This window comes from Rhinatrema bivittatum, chromosome 19 (assembly GCF_901001135.1).
Source record: "Rhinatrema bivittatum chromosome 19, aRhiBiv1.1, whole genome shotgun sequence".
Lineage (NCBI taxonomy): Eukaryota > Metazoa > Chordata > Amphibia > Gymnophiona > Rhinatrematidae > Rhinatrema > Rhinatrema bivittatum.
The window spans coordinates 12850069-12870092 of NC_042633.1; positions in this window are offsets into that span (position 1 = coordinate 12850069).

The following is a 20024-nucleotide window of genomic DNA, read 5'->3' on the forward strand; positions in this document are numbered from 1 at the left end:
CACACACGTTACAGTGCCTTGCTATGCACTAATGTAACAGTGGGCAGTGGGTATTTTAACAGACTGAACTTTATTTTTGGGACGGTCTGTGCAGTCAAGTGCCCAGTCTTCCTCTTTTGTGCTTACAAGCAAGCTGAGTGTGTGGGCACACCTCACGCGTCACATTATTGCACGGTAAGGCACCATGACAGTGGGCAGTGGGTAGGCACTAGGCAGTGACATTAAATCCATAATGTCAGGGAAAGCTAGATGTAGTCGAGTGATTGGGACTGGCAGAGGAGGCACTTAAAAAGACACTAGTGCCACTCTCCAATTAAAGTTAAAAAGACACCTGTCGCAATCTAAACTCTTTGTAGGGGCAGGCAGTTCCATCCCGAAAAAAATGAAATCTGACCATGAGCATCGCCATCGCCACCACCTGTTTCTGGCCCTGTAGTTTTGGAGGTGAGGGAAGGGGAGGCTGAGTCATGCCAGGCAAAATGTCGACACCCAAAAGCAGCAGTGCAACAGCAGACTTGACTTAGCATTGACAATGTAGTGCAGGCACTGTTTGCTTCTGATTCAGATGAAGAATCATCTTGTCTGGGATTCTCATCTGAAACGGAAGAAGTAATAGGTGACGAATCTTTGGGAGGATCAGTTAGTCCTGTCTTAGCCTCCACTTCAGTGCAGCAGGGGAGAGATGAAACTGATGAGGAGGAGGAAGAGCAGTCAGTGCAGGCACAGAGGGTGACTGAGGCCCCTGGCATTGCTTCTCAGGGTGCACCCACTCCCTCAGCTCCAGTGCCAACATCCACCCCCAAGGCTTTAGAGAAGGGAGGATTACGAAAGACATCTGCGATCTGGAGCCACTTTAAAGTGACGGATGACGCGCGTTTTGCTCCGTGTAATTACTGTACCAGGGATATTAGTAGAGGCAAGCAAATGGAACATCTATCTAATTTTGGCATGATGCATCATATGAAGAGGCAACACCCAACAAGATTATTGCCATCTGGGTTTGGTGGAAGTACCAGTCAGGGGACCCCTTCCAAGTAGCATAAAGTGGTTCAAAAGCAGCAGAGTAAGCCCACACCCTCTTCCCCTTCTAGCAGTCAGGTGGCAGGCCAACAACCCCCTGACATGTGGCAGAAGTGACAATCCACCATGGAGGAAATGGGGTGGAGTGCAGTAACGCTATCCCGGGGTAGGAGGCAGGCAGCCTCAAAAGTTATAACCAGGAGCATTGGGGAAATAATTGCCCTTGATGACCAGCCCTTGCAGTTAGTGGAGAATGTGGGTTTCAAGCGTTTTCTGAAGGTTGTAGTTCCAAATTACAAAGTCCCGTCCAGAACCACATTTAGCAGAAAGGTCATCCCCAGCCAGTACAAGCAGTGTCACAGTTGCATGCAAGCGCTGCTAGCTAAGGCAGAGGGGAGTGTGCATTTCACCTGCGATATCTGGACCGCCATGAATGCTGCACACTCTTACCTCTCCCTGACAGCACACTGGTGGGACCTGGCTGAGGCAGGGGCAGCCAGCAGATCTATTACTGAACAAGTATCAGGGTGGAGGTGGGCTTTACTGCACACCCACCTGACGGACCAGGCCCATACCGCAGCCAATATTCTAGCATGCATCAGACAGATGCTGGAGGGCTGGCAACTACACCATCGAGACAGGAATACTCAGGCAGGGGTCATTGTCACAGACAATGGTGCAAACATGGTTAAGGCAATAAACGACGGGCACTTTAAGAAAATCCGATGTTTTGCACACACACTGCACATGGTAGTGAAGTCAGCTCTGGGGTTGGATTACAATGACAAAGAGAATGAATACCTGCATAGGTTAATACAGAAGTGCAGGAACATAGCAGCGCACTTCCACAGAAGTGTGAAGGCGGGGCAGGTTCTCTGACAAAAGCAGACTGATTTGGAGATGCCTCACAAGCGTCTAATTCAAGACATTGCCACCCAGTGGAATTCCACCTTTATGATGCTCAAGAGGTTAGTGCAGCTGCAGACACCCCTTCATGAACTTTCTGGTACAATGGACAAAGGTGTGCAGAATCCCCTAGGGCATCATGATTGGTTAGTCATGAGTCAGCTGGTAAAAATCCTGCAGCCCTTCAAGGATGTCACGGAGGAGCTGAGTTCCAGAAGTGCCACTTTGGCTGATATCATCCCTATAGTTAATCTCCTGGATGAACTTTTGGAGGCCTTTAAACAGGAAGAGGGAATGACAGTTGAGGTTCTGCATTGTCTGGACGTTTTGCAGCAGCAGGTGGAAGAGAGATTAAGGCCTTTAACACAAGACCACACATACATGCTCGCCACAGTCTGTGATCCCCGTGTAAAAGGGAAACTCGCCCTACAGTACGATTGTCTCTTATTGGTGAAGGACTTGCTGTTAGCAAAAGTCCATGAACAGGAGCGCCATAGGCAGAGCCAGATTAGGCGTGAAGCAGAGGTGGAAACAGCGGGCACTTCAGAGAGTTGTGCTGCTAGTCCAAGCAGGAGCAGCACTGTGTCAGCGACAGATAGTACCTCCTCCTCTACTTCAGTATGCCAAAGGCATGTTGCCCATAAAGATTCATCTGTTGTGCGACAGGCGAGAGAGAAAGCAGCTGGCATGAGTGACTCTCAGCCCGCCCAAGCAAAGGAGACACTAGCACAGCTGTCAGTGACACGGTATCTCTCAGAGCCGATAGAGAACATGCAGACAGATCCGCTGGCATATTGGGCACACAAGTCCACTGTCTGGCCACACCTAGCCAAAGTGGCTCAGCGATATCTGTCATGTCCACCAACCAGTGTGCCCAGTGAACATGTCTTTTCAATGACAGGGGATATCATGAGCCCTCACTGCTCAAGGCTGGCACCAGAGTTGATGGAAATGCTAGTGTTTTTGAAAGTAAACCTGCCTTTGCTTGGGTTTCCAAATTTTACCTGTGAATGGCAAGATGAATAAAAGCAATTGAAAGCCTTGCAGCAGCTCCAACTGCCTCCTATGCTCCAGATAATATAAGCACTGCAGCACATGTACCTGACCTGAAAACACTGTGCCTGACCATCCACTGTCCAGGCCATACGTCCGTACAAGGGCCTGACCTCTAACACTGTGCCTGACCATCCACTGTCCAGGCCATACGTCCGTACAAGGGCCTGACCTCTAACGCTGTGCTTGACCATACACTGTCCAGACCGCACGTCCCTACAAGGGCCGGACCTCTAACACTGTGCCTGTCTGTCTACTGTCCAGGCTGTACGTCCCTACAAGGGCCTGAACTCTAACGCTGTGCCGGTCCGTCCACTGTCCAGGCAGTATGTCCCTACAAGTGCCTGAACTCTAACGCTGTGCCTGACCGTCCTCTGCACACTCTTACCTCTCCCTGACAGCACACTGGTGGGACCTGGCTGAGGCAGGGGCAGCCAGCAGCTCTATTACTGAACAAGTATCATGGTGGAGATGGGCTTTACTGCACACTCACCTGACTGACCAGGCCTATACCGCAGCCAATATTCTAGCATGCATCAGACAGATGCTGGAGGGCTGGCAACTACTTATGTCCATACGTGGGCTTGACCTCTGTCCTCAAATGCTGTGCCGGTCTGTCCAGGCCTTATATCCCTAGGTGGGATACACCTCTGTCCTTGAATGCTGTGCCTGTCTGTCCAGGCCTTATGTCCCTACATGGGCTTTACCTCTGTCCTCGATTGCTTTGCCTGTTCGTCCAGGCCTTATGTCCCTAGATGGTATTGACTCTGTCCTCGACTGCTGTGCCTGTCCGTCCAGACCTTGTGTCCCTACATGGGATTCACCTGTCCTCGAATGCTGTGCCTGTCTGTCCAAGCCTTGTGTTCCTACAAGTGTTTGACCTTGATTGCTGTGCCTGTACGTCCAGGCTTTATGTCCCTAGGTAGGATTCACCTCTGTCGTCGAATGCTGTGCATGTCTGTCCAGGCCTTATGTTCCTGCAAGGGTTTGACCTCGACTGCTGTGCCTGTCCGTCCAGGCCTTATGTTCCTGCAAGGGTTTGACCTCGACTGCTGTGCCTGTCCGTCCAGGCCTTGTGTCCCTACGTGGGATTGACTCTGTCCTCGACTGCTGTGCCTGTCTGTCCAGCCCTTATGTTCCTACCAGTGTTTGACCTTGTTTGCTGTGGCTGTCCATCCAGGCCATAGGTCCCTACAAGGGTTTGACCTCGATTGCTGTGCCTGTCTGTCCAGCATTATGTCCCTAAGTGGGATTGACTCTGTCCTCGATTGCTGTGCCTGTCTGTCCAGCCCTTATGTTCCTACCAGTGTTTGACCTTGTTTGCTGTGGCTGTCCATCCAGGCCATAGGTCCCTACAAGGGTTTGACCTCGATTGCTGTGCCTGTCTGTCCGGCATTATGTCCCTAAGTGGGATTGACTCTGTCCTCGACTGCTGTGCCTGTCTGTCCAGCCCTTATGTTCCTACCAGTGTTTGACCTTGTTTGCTGTGGCTGTCCATAGGTCCCTACAAGGGTTTGACCTCGATTGCTGTGCCTGTCTGTCCAGCATTATGTCCCTAAGTGGGATTGACTCTGTTCTCGATTGCTGTGCCTGTCTGTCCAGCCCTTATGTTCCTACCAGTGTTTGACCTTGTTTGCTGTGGCTGTCCATCCAGGCCATAGGTCCCTACAAGGGTTTGACCTCGATTGCTGTGCCTGTCTGTCCGGCATTATGTCCCTAAGTGGGATTGACTCTGTCCTCGAGTATTGTGTCTGTCTGTCCAGGCCTTATGTCCCAACAAGGGTTGGACCTCAATTGCTGTGCCTGTCCCTCCAGGCCTTATGTCCCTAGGTGGGATTGACTCTGTCCTCGATTACTGTGCCTGTCCTTCCAGGCCTTATGTCCCTACAAGGGTTTGACTTAGTGTGACGCTTTCACCGGTCTGTACACCGTCTCTTGCGTCTGTTCCCGGGATCCAATCCCTGCAGAGCTTCCCTGGTCGCTTGGAAACTCAAAATAGTAGTATTTATCCTACAAGTCCCCAGGTGGGAATTGAACCCTCACCACCTGGATGGAAGGCCAATGCCTTCCCCACTGAGCCAGCAACTCACTGTCCAACCACTGGCTTCAGAAGTCTCTCTCAATGTCTATAGTTCAAGAGTCCGGCCCCACTGGGCCTAACTGCCACCTCCCTCCGTACCTCTGGGAGCTCAACACTTCCCCAGAGATACAGCCACCCACCGGCAGTTCTCCAGGCAAAGTGTCCTTGTTGTATGTCCAAACAACAGAAGTCCCCACGCTCACCTTCCTTGTGATAGTGGTTGAAGTCCTTCACACCATCAGGGATATCCAGTGTCCAAGTTTCCCCGAGCAGCCAGGCAGCCCGACTTTCCTCCCTCAGTCCCCTGCAGGAGACTGAGACTGCTCTCCTGGCGTGGCCTTTTTATCCTCCCTAGACTCCTCCTCCCCTTGTAGCTGGTTGGCTCGGTACGGCCCCTCCTCATTTGGCCCCTCCCCTGGGCCCCAGGGATTGGGCTCAGCAGCTCCACCCTCCATCTCCCACACCTGCGGCTCCTCTGCACTTATAGCCTCTGGTGGGCGGAACCAAGGGACGTCTTCAGCTGGGAGTTGCCTTATTTCCCTTCCCCCTTTCTCCTGCATCTTTAGTTCCTGGGCTTTTAGATGCCGTTTCTGTTTTAGCATAGTGACCCTGTCACACTTAGATTGTAAGCCCTCTGGGGATAGGGAAATACCTACAGTACCTGAGTGTAATCAACTATGAAGTGCTGGAAAAGCTTGAAAAGAGGAATATAAATAAATTAAGAAAAATATTGCTGTGCCTGTCCGTCCAGGCATTATGTCCCTACATGGACTTGACCTCTGTCTTCGAATGCTGTGCCTGTTCCTCCAGGTCTTATGTCCCTACAAGGGTTTGACCTCAATTGCTTTGCCTGTCCATCCAGGCCTTATGTCCCTACATGGGATTCACCTCTGTCCTCGATTGCTGTGCCTGTCTGTCCAGGCCTTATGTTCCTACAAGTGTTTGACCTCAATTGCTGTGACTGTCCATCCAGGCCTTATGTCCCTAGGTGGTATTGACTCTGTCCTCGACTGCTGTGCCTGTCTGTCCAGGCCCTATGTCCCTACAAGGGTTTGACCTCGATTGCTGTGCCTGTCCATCCAGGCTTATGTCCCTAGATGGGATTGACTCTCTCCTCGACTGCTGTGCCTGTCCGTCCAGGTCTTATGTCCCTAAGTGGGGTACACCTCTGTCATCGAATTCTGTGCCTGTCTGTCCAAGCCTTATGTTTCTACAAGTGTTTGACCTCGATTGCTGTGCCTGTCCGACCAGGCCTTATGTCCCTACAAGTGTTTGACCTTGATTGCTTTGCCTGTCCGTCCAGACCTTATGTCCCTAGGTGGGATTGACTCTGTCCTCGACTGCTGTGCCTGTCCGTCCAGGATTTATTTCCTGACAAGGGTTGAACCTCGATTGCTGTGCCTATTCGTTCAGGCCTTATGTGCCTAGGTGGTATTGACCTCTGTCCTCGACTGCTGTGCCTGTTCGTCCAGTCCTTATATCCCTACAAGTGTTTGACCTCTGTCCTCGAATGCTGTGCCTGTTCGTCCAGGCCTTTTGTCCCTACAAGTGTTTGACCTTTGTCCTCGAATGCTGTGCTTGTTTGTCCAGGCCTTATGTCCAGTCCTAACGGATGAACCCTCGTTGCAAAGGGAAACCTCAGTTTCTGGCAATTAAAACTATTAATCCTTCACAGCATAGATCCTTAAATAAAACAAACAATTTTCTTTAGTTTCAGGGCAGAGAAGAGAACTTCCTCCGTCTTGCTTATGAAGTCATGATCTGTTTGCAAATGCTTAAATCCTAACAATTTATACCATTATACACTCTAGGTGCCAATCCATTCCAGGGAGCCCTTTCCTGCTCAAAGAAAGGGAACTCTCCCCGGTGTTGCAGCCTATCTCTTAGTACCTGTTAACACATGTTCAGAATGAGAAAAGATCTCCAAGGTACAGTAAGACCCTGCTTCAGGACGCCACGCTTTGAAGGCTCATTTTCTACTCTATGGGCCAACCCATTCCAAGGAAGCCCTTTCCTGCTCATAGGAAAGGGAACTCTCCCCAGTGTTACAGCCTATTTCTTAGCACCGGTTGAGCCATGTTGAACCGCTGTTCACATGGCACCCTGCTCCACGACACCACGCTTTGAAGGGTCATGCTCCACTCCAGGGGCCAACCCATTCTGGGGATCCCTTCCCGGCTCAAAGGAAAGGGAACTCTCCCCGGTGTAGCCAGCCTGTATCTACCCTCTGACTCATGTTGAACTGCTGTTCACATGCACCCTCCTCCGCCTCAGCCTTGAAAATTCTCATTTGTATATCAGCTATGTGCACCAGATTTTAAAAGTCCAGTGAGAGCTCACTAGACGCCAGGGGCGAACCCATTCTAGGGATCCCTTTCCTGTGCAAAGGAAAGGGAACTCTCCCCGGGTGTAGCCAACCTGTATCTACCCTCTGACCCATGTTGAACCACTGTTTACATGCTAACCGCCTCTGCCTCAGCCTTGAAAATTCTCGTTTGTATATCTGCTAACTCCACCAGATTGTAGAAGACCAGCGAGAGCTCACTAGATGCCAATGGAAACACCCCACTCTAGGGGCGAACCCATTCTAGGGAGCCCTTTCCTGCTCATAGGAAAGGGAACTCTCCCCCGGGATCTTGTTTGAATATTTGCTGCTACCAACAAAATCTGCACCCGCAGATGCTCCATCCCACCCAGTCATAGTTCATCATGTTTCAGGTCCTAGCACTCGTGTTAGACTCCCTGGTCCCTGTTTCAAGACGGGTCGGGTGCACAGTACTCCTGGTTGACAGTCCTGCCACATGCTGAGACTCATCTTGTCTTGCCTCCTTGTCTTTCCCTTATCAACACCACAGCGACCTGACTACCTCAGCTCTGCCAGCCTGTTTTGCCCCTATCAACTTTCTGCCACTCTGCCTTGCTGCCAATCACCAGATGACTCACTCAACGCCTTGTGGTGTTCTTGCCACTATCATGGTTCCTCAGTGCGTTGGTGCTAGTCTTTCTGCTTGCTATGTTCCCCCTTCATTGTACTGTAGGATGTTGATGCCACTTGTCTTGCCGCTTTGCCTGTAGTGCTGCCTTCGAGGGCTCATGTATCTGTTATCGGTGCTCTCTTTTGAAGCTGTGCTGTGTTTTTGACACTCTCGCTGCTGCTTTGTGCCTCTGTTAAAGCACTCTTGCCACTCCTGGTATCCCTTTGCTCCTTTACAGTGCCTTAGGCTATTCATACCACTTTGGTGCCACTTTGCTACAGTCTAAGTACCTTGGAGCTCTTTTGTTGTTCTGATGATTGCTCCCCAGAAGTTTCATCAAAATTGATAATAAAACCCCAATTCTGCAGCCAAAAATTAGCTGCAAATACTTCCCCCATTGACTTTAATGGGAACCGGAAAACGAATGCACGTATCAATGTATCGGGGCGCCATTGAACGAATGCAACGTATCTGGGCCCCGACGAATACGTATCCCGAATGCAACAAATACTTTCTGGCTGCACATCCATAATATCCACTAAATCAGCCTGCCATTGAGCATCCACGTGTGAGATGATTGTTTTATTTCATTTAAATTGCACTCTGGATGGTCCCCTGAGACATTCTACGACTTGTTTTCTACTCACATATTTATGGTGCTTCCTAATGGCCTGAGAAAGTGATGTCACACACACTGCCTATGGCCCCATGATTTTAATAAAGATTTTTTAACAACTTCTTGTACATATCTACTTGTTATGCCTGTCGGTTGCAGACGGCTGCGACCGCGAGTACTCACAGATTGTTCTGCTTTCCTCCCCTCCCCAGGTCTCCTTGCTGCATGGGCCTCTCTACATCGCTGTGTTCTGCGGGCCTCCTCGCGGAAGCATGGGCGCCATTACTTCCGGCTCCGATGTCGGGTCCACCTAGGTGCGCGTGCACGCGTGTCACAAGTCCCACCTTTGAAGCCACTTTGGCGGGAACCTCGGGGGCATCCCCTGTTGATGATGTCATCGGACTCCGGTATTTAAACTCCTGCTTCACCCCTAGCAAGCCGACCTAGCAACAAGTTCCATAGGAGTCCTACGCCTGCCTTGTTCCTGAGACACCATTCCTGCTTGTATCGTGGACCCTATCCGGCACCCGCTCCTTGTGGGTCAGTCTGTGCTCTACGGGGACCTGTTCCCTGGCCTACCCCACTCCTTGGGCTGGCCCCGCGCCTCTTGGGTTCCATCTGGCTTCCTGCTCTATCTCGACTCTCCTTGGAAACTACTGCAGTGACTTGTGAGTTCTCAGCCGGCCTCCCCCACTCCTCGGGATTGTGCAGTATCCTTCAAAGACTGTTTGCGCCTTCCCGCTCCTCGGGCTATGATCACCTACTCCAAGACCACCCTGAGCTTCCCTGCTCCTTGGGGCTTGCTCCTTGTGATTCTACAATTGACAGCCATCCCACTCCATGGGCCTGTTTCTCCATTACTCAGCCAGCTACCCTCCGAACTCCATGTACCTGTCTACGTGAGCCACTGGACTTGGGCTTGGGCTCTCCGCCCCGGGGGGTTCGCCTACACTCTCCCTCTACACCCACTGCGCTGTGGCTCCGCCCCCTCAGGCTGCACCATCAGAGAATATCCTGCTTGGCTGTTCGGGTGCCCATCATCCTGTGATCTGCCTGGCACCCTCTCTCTTCAGTCTCTCCAAGTGCCATCTACAGACTGCTACCCTACAGGGGTCATCTTCTGGTCTCTGGGGCTCTCCCCTCAACTGTGCACAGAGCGTCCCTACACTCCAGCACTTTGTCTCCTGACAGTGCGGACCTGTGGGGCTCCTCCCCACAGTCTGTATCAACTCGCAGCTCGGGCCAAGGGTCCACATGCACACTAATCATAACACTGCTTTTCAAAACCCTTGGCTAAAATGTGCTATATTATCAACTATCGCCCTGTATTTTCAGAAGTTTTCCTGAAGAGGATGCTGGGGAGGTACCCGTACTGGAGAAGGTTTTCATGGGTAATGATTCAGATGGACTGAACCAAATCACGGTGAACCTAGAAGATGTGGTAGACCTGATTGACAAACTTAATAGTAAATCACCTGGACTGGATGGTATACACCCCAGAGTTCTGAAGGAACTAAAAAATGAAATTTCAGACCTATTAGTAAAAATTTGTAACCTGTCATTAAAATTATCCATTGTACCTGAAGACTGGAGGATAGCAAATGTAACCCCAATATTTAAAAAGGACTCCAGGGGTGATCCGGGAAACTACAGACCGGTTAGCCTGACTTCAGTGCCAGGAAAAATAGTGGAAAGTAGTCTAAACATCATAATCACAAAACATATAGAAAGACATGGTTTCATGGAACAAAGTCAGCATGGCTTTACCCAAGGCAAGTCTTGCCTCACAAATCTCCTTCACTTTTTTGAAGGAGTTAATAAACATGTGGATAAAGGTGAACCTGTACATGTAGTGTACTTGGATTTACAGAAGGCATTTGACAAAGTTCCTCATGAGAGGCTTCTAGGAAAAATAAAAAGTCATGGGATAGGTGGCGATGTGCTTTTGTGGATTATAAACTGGCTAAAAGACAGGAAACAGAGAGTAGGATTAAATGGACAATTTTCTCAGTGGAAGGGAGTGGCTCAGTGTAGTGCCTCAGGGATCTGTATTGGGACCCTTACTTTTCAATATATTTATAAATGATCTGGAAAGAAATACTACAAGTGAGGTAATCAAATTTGCTGATGATACAAAATTGTTCAGAGTAGTTAAATCACAAGCAGATTGTGATAAATTGCAGGAAGACCTTGTGAGGCTGGAAAATTGGGCATCAAAATGGCAAATGAAATTTAATGTGGACAAGTGCAAGGTGATGCATATAGGGAAAAATAACCCATGCATTGTTGCGATCCTCCCCGCGAGGACTGTGGGCAGGCTCTTACCTTGCGGCCAATTGGGCCTCTGACTTGCCCCCACGGATCCCCAGCTGTTCGGCGCGGCAAGCCACCGCTGTCGCCATCCTCCGCGGTGCAGAGGCCGCGTTCTTTCTTGCCCTGCACGGCGGGGCCGACCCGCCGCGAGCTCTCCCTCACGGCTGGGACCTTTGTTCCTGCTCCTGCCTCTCCCCGACGAACTCAGCCGCTCCCGGGGTCTTCAGCCGGCAGGGAGGCCGTCCCTGCCGATGCCTGCTTCAGCCTGGGTCCTTGGCCGGCAGGGAGGCCGTCCCTGCCAGTGCCTGCAGCCATCCTTTGCTTCCTGCAGTCTTCCTGCTTCTGTCTTTGCGGCATGGAGCTGCTCCAGCAGCCTATCTTCCTCCAGGGCTGCTCTTGCTGCATGCCTGGTTTTCCTAGGGCCTTCCACGTGACTGGGAATGCCACCAACGTTCCTGCCTCTCTTCATCCAGCTTCCTAAGGCGCAGGCACGCGTCTCTCTCCTCCTCTTCAAGGGCCATCCAGGTGTGGCCCCCTGCTGACCCCTCCCTGGGTATTGTCCTCTTCAACCCTACAAAAGGGCTCAGCGTCCATTCCAGCTTTGCCTTTGCAAGGAGTTGGTCAATCTTGGGATCCTGCTGTCCTTCGCTCCAGGAGTCGTCCTTGTTCCAGCACTTCTTCAAGGTCCTGTGTTTCCTGTTCTTCGTTGGAGCTCCTCGTCTTGTCTTATTGTCTACGTTCCAGTCCTGATGTTCACCTGCTGTTCCAGATGTCCGTGTTCCAGCCCTAAGGTCTGTCTCCTGATCCAGTATCTGTGTTCCAGTCCAGATGTTTGATCCTGAAGTCCGTAATCCTTTCTTGCTCTCCTGAATCCCTGGTTCCTCGTTCCTGAGTCTTCTCTAAGCTTGGTACCCCGCGGCAAGCCATGTCATGGTCTGTGACCAGCCCCACGGGCGAGCTGAGTAGGGCGCTTCATGTTGCAAGCCTTGTACCTTGATCCTGAGTCTTCTGAAAGCCAAGTACCTTGTTCCTGAGTCTTCTGCACGCTTGGTACCTCGCGGCAAGCCATGTCGTGGTCCGCGACCAGCGCCACAGGTGGGCTGAGTAGGGCGCTTCATGTTACAAGCCTTGTATCTTGTTCCTGAGTCCTCTGAAAGCTAAGTACCTTGTTCCTGAGTCTTCCGAAAGCCAAGTATCTCATTCCTGAGTCTTCGTCTGTGCCTAAGTCTATGTCTGTGCATCCCAGAACCTCGTTCCTGAGTCTGTCTGTGCCTGAGTCTACGTCTGTGCATCCAAGTACCTCGTTCCTGAGTCTCGTCTGAATCTCCATGTTCCGGTCCTCGTTGCCCTGGTCTCCATCAGGCCTGCCGCTTCTTGCCGTACCCTGCGGCAGGTCTGAAAGGGCTTGGAATGTTTGGAGGACTGTTCATAAGACCATCATTGCGTTGTTGGTCTTCCAAAGCATGCAGGTCCAGAGGAGGATGAGTATCTCCAGTCTTCAGTCCAGCCTCGCTCCTGTCCAGCCCTTGCTCGGGCATGCCTCGCCTACCACGGCACCTCTTCAGAGTTTCTCTGGGGTCGAGCCGTGGCCCCAGAGCACACATCTTTTGGTAAGTGGGACCGCTCTCCTAGCGCTCCACAACATGCTATAGTTACACAATGTTAGGTTCCATATTAGATGCTACTACCCAAGAAAGAGATCTAGGCGTCGTAGTGGATAACACATTGAAATCGTCAGCTTAGTATGCTGCGGCAGTCAAAAAAGCAAACAGAATGTTGGGAATTATTAGAAAGGGAATGGTGAATAAAACGGAAAATGTCATAATGCCTCTGTATCGCTCCATGGTGAGACCGCACCTTGAATACTGTGTACAATTCTGGTCGCCGCATCTCAAAAAAGATATAATTGCGATGGAGAAGGTACAGAGAAGGGCGACCAAAATGATAAAGGGAATGGAACAGCTCCCTATGAAGAAAGACTAAAAGAGCTTAGGACTTTTCAGCTTGGAGAAGAGACGGCTGAGGGGGGATAAGATAGAGGTGTTTAAAATCATGAGAGGTCTAGAATGGGTAGATGTGAATCAGCTTTTTACTCTTTCGGATAATAGAAAGACTAGGGGACATGTCATGAATTTAGCATGTGGCACATTTAAAACTAATCAGAGAAAGTTCTTTTTCACTCAACGCTCAATTAAACTCTGGAATTTGTTGCCAGAAGATGTAGTTAGTGCAGTTAGTATAGCTGTGTTTAAAAAAGAATTGGATAAGTTCTTGGAGGAGAAGTCCATTACCTGCTATTAATTAAGTTGACTTAGATAATAACCACCGCTATTACTAGCAACTAGGGATGTGAATCGTGTGCCCGATCGTCTTAACGATTGAAATTGTCTGGCAGGAGAAGAAAATCGTGTTTGGCACGATTTTTTAGTTAAAAAATCGGTTTTTTCCGATTAGTGCGCACTAACGGGAGTTAGTGCGCGCTAACAGGAAGTTAGCGCACACTAACCATTGGTAGTGCGCACTAACAGAAAATGATACAATTTGACACTTTTCAAGTCAGTTAAGGTCAGTTTAGGAATGAATATGTATTCCTATTGGCTGCCCTCTTATTTATTCATGTTACCAAGGGTCCCACTGACAATATATGGGGGATGGGAAATGGAAACAGTTTGTAGCTTGACAAAAAAAGTAATGTGATCAGTCAATGTGACTAGAACTTGTGCCCTATCCCTGATACTGGGAGTGTTGCGACCTTCCTGCATGATGTGCCGCATCCCTGATACTGGGAGTGTTGTGATCTTCCTGCACTCAGTGCCATATCCCTGATACTGGGAGTGTTGTGATCTTCCTGCACACAGTGCCCTAACCCTGATACCAGGGGTGTTGTGATCTTCCTGCACACAGTGCCCTAACCCTGATACCGGGAGTGTTGTGATCTTCCTGCACGCAGTGCCCTATCCCTGATACCAGGGGTGTTGTGATCTTCCTGCACGCAGTGCCCTATCCCTGATACCAGGGGTGTTGTGATCTTCCTGCACTCAGTGCCATATCCCTGATACTGGGAGTGTTGTGATCTTCCTGCACTCAGTGCCATATCCCTGATACTGGGAGTGTTGTGATCTTCCTGCACATAGTGCCCTAACCCTGATACCAGGGGTGTTGTGATCTTCCTGCACACAGTGCCCTAACCCTGATACCGGGAGTGTTGTGATCTTCCTGCACGCAGTACCCTATCCCTGATACCAAGGGTGTTGTGATCTTCCTGCACTCAGTGCCATATCCCTGATACTGGGAGTGTTGTGATCTTCCTGCACACAGTGCCCTAACCCTGATACCGGGAGTGTTGTGATCTTCCTGCACGCAGTGCCCTATCCCTGATACCAGGGGTGTTGTGATCTTCCTGCACTCAGTGCCATATCCCTGATACTGGGAGTGTTGTGATCTTCCTGCACGCAGTGCCATATCCCTGATACTGGGAGTGTTGTGATCTTCCTGCACACAGTGCCCTAACCCTGATACCAGGGGTGTTGTGATCTTCCTGCACTCAGTGCCATATGCCTGATACTGGGAGTGTTGTGATCTTCCTGCACATAGTGCCCTAACCCTGATATCAGGGGTGTTGTGATCTTCCTGCACACAGTGCCCTAACCCTGATACCGGGAGTGTTGTGATCTTCCTGCACGCAGTACCCTATCCCTGATACCAAGGGTGTTGTGATCTTCCTGCACTCAGTGCCATATCCCTGATACTGGGAGTGTTGTGATCTTCCTGCACACAGTGCCCTAACCCTGATACCGGGAGTGTTGTGATCTTCCTGCATGCAGTGCCGTATCCCTGCTCAGTGCAGGAAGATCACAACACCCCTGGTATCAGGGATAGGACACTTCATGCAGGAAGATCACAACACTCCCGGTTTCAGGGTTAGGGCACTGTGTGCAGGAAGATCACAACACCCCTGGTATCAGGGTTAGGGCACTGCGTGCAGGAAGATCACAACACTCCCGGTATCAGGGTTAGGGAACTGTGTACAGGAAGATCACAACACTCCCGGTATCAGGGATAGGCACAAGTTCTAGTCACATTTACTGATCACATTACTTTTTTTGTCAAGCTACCAACTGTTTCCATTTCCCATCCCCCCAACCATCACCTCAGTGGGAACCTTGGTAACATCAATAAATAAGAGGGCAGCCAATAGGAATACATATTCATTCCTAACTGACCTGAAAAGTGTCAATTTGTATCATTTTCTGTTAGTGCGCACTAACTCCCGGTTAGTGTGCACTAACCCGATTAACGATTTTTTAACGATAAATCATTAGAATTCCTATTGTATCGTGTTCTTTAACGATTTAAGATGATTTTAAAATTATCGGACGATAATTTTAATCGTTGAAAAACGATTCACATCCCTACTAGCAACAGTAACATGGAATAGACTTAGTTTTTGGGTACTTGCCAGGTTCTTATGGCCTGGATTGGCTACTGTTGGAAACAGGATGCTGGGCTTGATGGACCCTTGGTCTGACCCAGTATGGCATGTTCTTATGTTCATGTTTAAAACAAAAATTTAAATATATATATAATAAAAAGGAAGAAGGGTTGGTGTGTGGTTATGGGTTTAGTACTGTGTCTGGTCTGTGCATTGCAAACAATAGGGGGTCCATGTGATGGGTTTCCTTAGTAACTACCCTGGATGCATCTCTTTTTCCCAAGATTACTTGCACATTCCATTAAGGCTTCCTGTGTAGCTCCAAGTGTGTGGTCTCTTTCTTCCTTTTCTTTTTCCTCAGCTAATAAAATATTTCACTTACTTTGAAAAGCAGCTCAGCTTTTAACTAATGTCTTTTTTTCTATGTTCCTGTGCATAGTGTGCTCTGTTCCATCCATCAAAACAATGCTCTGTGCCTGAATAAAAGCAGCAGCGCTCTAGTGGAAGAAGTAGAGGGGTTGAAAGGAGGAAGGGAGTTCTGGAATGTCAAAGAAAAACACTAAAGTCATTTACGACTTGCTGATGAAAGCAGCTTCTTTGCTTTTTACAAATAAAAGAGGGTCTTTGCTGGCTTGCTTTTCACAAAAAAATAATATGGTCTGGCTTATACTCCTTTTTGGAACTATACATTTTGAATATTTTAAAAATAAAAAAAAGAGAGCGATAAAATTAATTTCCCTTTCTCACTTCATTGTGATTAGGAATGTGAATCATTTTTCTGATGGATGAAAATATCGTACGATATTTTCAAATCCATCAGGTATCGGGGGGGGGGGGGGGTTCCCCCGAAAGCGATAGGAAAACCCCATAAAAGTTTTGTGTGGTTTTCTTATTCTTTTTGTTGGGGGGGGGGGGGGGGGAGAATGGGCACATAGAAAAGAAAACCCAAACCCATCCTAACCCGTTAAAGATGGTGCCGGCTATCCATTGCTCCTACCACGTGATAGGGGCCGGCCAATGGCACCAATAGCCCCTGTCACATGTTAAGGGCAAAGGGCCATCGGCGCCATTTTGTTTACTGGCAGCCGATGGCCTGAGAGCGGGAGATCGCACCCGGGACCCCCGCTGGACCACCAGGTACTTTAGAAAAGTTGTTTTTTTTTTTTTTGGGGGGGGGGGGGTGTCTTCTAATTAATTAGATTTAAAGGGTTGGGGTGGGTTTTTTCGGGACAGCCGAAAAAAAAAAAAGCGGTCAGAACCATGGTAAATTAAGATTTCCCGCGGTTCTACGAACATGATTCCGGATCCGATTCACATCTCTAATTGTGATAACCATGGGTAGTGTGGGGGAAGGGTGGGTGGGAATAGTCAATTTTAACTCTGCTACAGAAATTATCTACAGAGATAAAATTACAACTGGAAGCAAGTACTTTAGTTTTAAAAAACTAGTCTCTTCTCTTTTGTCAAAACAGACTGAGTTCAGAGGAAGGAGTGGAAATTAGTGAAAACAAACATAAAACACAGGCACAAAAATGTATGGCTTGTTGCAAAAAAAAATTAAAAAGGATTTTTTTTTTAATATTTTATTGACAGAAAACAGAAGTATTTTAATTACTGATACATACTACCCTTTCAAAGCCCACAGCTGCTTAGAGAGTATGTGTTATGGTTTTGAGGTGTTGGCTTGGATTCTTTTGTACTGCGGTGATGGCCACTCCCACAGGGAGGAGCCCCGTGAGGAACCGCAGTACTAGGCCAGACTCGAGACACGAAAACACAGAGAAGTTGAATTTATTATACAACTGATGGCACTGCCCGGGGAGCGGGCAGCAGTGGAAGTAACCCAAAGAAGCAGTCCAATGCTCCTCAGCAGAGGAGACCAGTCTCACAGTCAAGTAGATGGTAGACAGCTCAGTGTAGCAGGAACAGGTCCTGGATGTAGAGCGGAGCGCTGAAGCTGAAGACAGACTGAGAGGGTTAGTACTTACTGAAGCTGAAGCTGTGATAGAGTTCCAGTCAGGCAGAAGTTGGTCCGTAGCAGGCACCAGATTATGGAGAGCAGGCCCTCGAGGAGTGAGTACCCAATGTCCCAGGATAGGTACCTGAAATAAAGAAGAAGGGCTCCTGAGGAGCGGGTACCCAGGTTAGAGAGATTACCCCGAGGGGCAGAGAGAGCTTCCTGCGGCAGCTGTGGAAGCAGCAGAGCAGCGTAGACTGGAGGCATTCCAATCCTTGCTAACTTGGTTTGTTAGCAAATGAAGGGCAGGCTAAATATCAGGCTAGGATGACGTCACTTGGAGGGGACGCTCCTGAGGTTCCTGCCATGACGTGAATATAGACGTGGGTGGCAGGCGCACACGCGCGCACCGTAGGAGGCCCTCAGGAGAAACATAGCGAACACCGTCGCCGCTGCTGATCCAGGGACGCCGGAGAGAGCAGCATGAAGATGCGGCAGCAGCCATCTTCCCAAGGCTTGAAGAGAGAGAAGAAAGAAAGTTGAGGCACAGAGGTCGAAGTCGTCTGAGACTGACGGACGCAACAGCATGCTCATTCCTTCCAACTTGGCGGCCTACCTGATAAACAAAGAGGTTTGAACATACACAGGGATGATGTCATGGCCTGTGATGGCATATCAAAATGGCTGAAATGCAGCATGGCTCACAGCATCACAATTAAAACTCTGTTTAGTTTTACTATGCATACATGACTGTGACATAATTTCAGGACCCTCTATAAAAGCTGCCATCTTGTAGGTGCATCATTTTGTGTCCACAGGCACCTGTTGCCATCTTCAAAAATATATTTCTTTTTCTGGTCTGCATCATCCACAAATGCCACAGAGGGAGCGTTACCGGAAGTGACATCATCAAAAAGGGACAAAGGGGTGGGGCCTGGGCAGGGCTATGATGGATATTAACAAAGGGATGGGTATAGTGGGAGGAAAGGGGTGTGGATTAACCCAGAAGTAAGCTGTGAGTGCATAAGGGGGTGCCAGTAGGCAGGGATTAAAACAGAAGTGGGCATGGCCACCTGTCAAAATGAAGCGAACCAAGTTTTGACACCTGCTGTACCACTTAACTACTAAAATATATAATTCACCCATAATATAGAAAGTATAAGTGATTTAGGGTTTGTTAAATGATCTTTAACTGACAGCAAAATATTGTATTTAGCAATATTTTATTTATGTATGTATTTTTCTTGCAAAGGCTCCATAATGTGGATTTGGAGACAGTGAATATTATAATCATTATTGTTTCTATATTGATTTTTTTCTTGATATGTCCTGGCTCAATTTCTTTTCTTTTCCTGAATATGCTTTTTATACAATTTTGTATAAAAGCCAATAAATATAAAATGGGAAAAAATAAACTTTCTTTGATAAATGTCTGAGAGATTGAAAAAGGAGCTTTTATTTTCATCCTAAAAGATATTATTGTAAGCTTTGAGTTCTAACCGGGAGTTCTAAGAAAAGTAAATACAATTTGTCTTGGTCTTGGAGACTAAACCCCTCATTGTTTCTAAACAGATGAGTTAAGTAAGAAAATATCCCTTTACAGATAAAGATAAAGAAATTGAAAAGAAATCATGTAACAGAGTATAAGTTTTGTCTGACAAGAAATGAATTGGTTACCTATTATTCTTCTTGACAAGAATTTAGTTAGGGAACTGTTGGACCCAGGGAATCAGTTTTCCTTATTGATTTTATAAAGAGTGAGGCATTATGTATAGAGCTGCGACAGTAAGAATAACATGAAAAATCCAAACACTAGCAAAAAACTCAAAGAACACAAGAGAAATCAAAAAATGAAAAATAATGTTAAGTGTGTGCATCCCAGATAATTAGAAACAAGAAAGAACAAATCAGAAAAGAAAGAATAATGAATGAAAAAGTATAAAAAGCAAAGATGCTTAGCCAGGAATGCTTCTGAAGGAGGAGTACGTATTCATCTCTGGAAACATAAAAGAGAAAGAAAAAAATGATCAATTCCTTTAGATTAATTTATGAAACAGACATAAAAGAAACAAAAATTACAATTGCATACAAAGACATTAATCTGACTGTGTTACTTACCAGGGATGTGCATTTGTTTTCAACGAATGTGCAATCTGCATCGCATAAGTCCCTGTTCGTTTTATTCGTGGGTTCGCGAAACGCATGGTGATCCCCCACGAATAAAACATATATTAGTTTCATTCTTTTGGTTCGCAGTGATTTCTTAGCAGCCGTTTGAAAGAGGAGAAGGCATGTGGGATTATCCATAAGAAAAACCAGCCCTTTCCTTTGAGTCATAAGTGACCTCACGCCCTGTCATAGAGTGGGTCAGACAGGTTGGCAAGGAGACGAGAATGCAACCTATCAGAGCTAAGCATTTTTGTAATGCAGCCAATTGCTGCCCTCACTCAGTGCTCTGTGATATTGTTCCTGATGATGCTGCACTATTTATACCTTAAGCACGCAGCGTGCCACGCTCTCTTTGCGGGGGTGATCCGAGGAGGTGGTCCGGAGATGGTGGCTTTACTCAGAGCTAGCTATTTTGATAGAATTTTCCATTGAGAAATATATTTGTTCGTTTTTGCTGCAGTGCCAGCCAGCCAGGCTTTTTTTGACCGCACTTTTTTTTAATT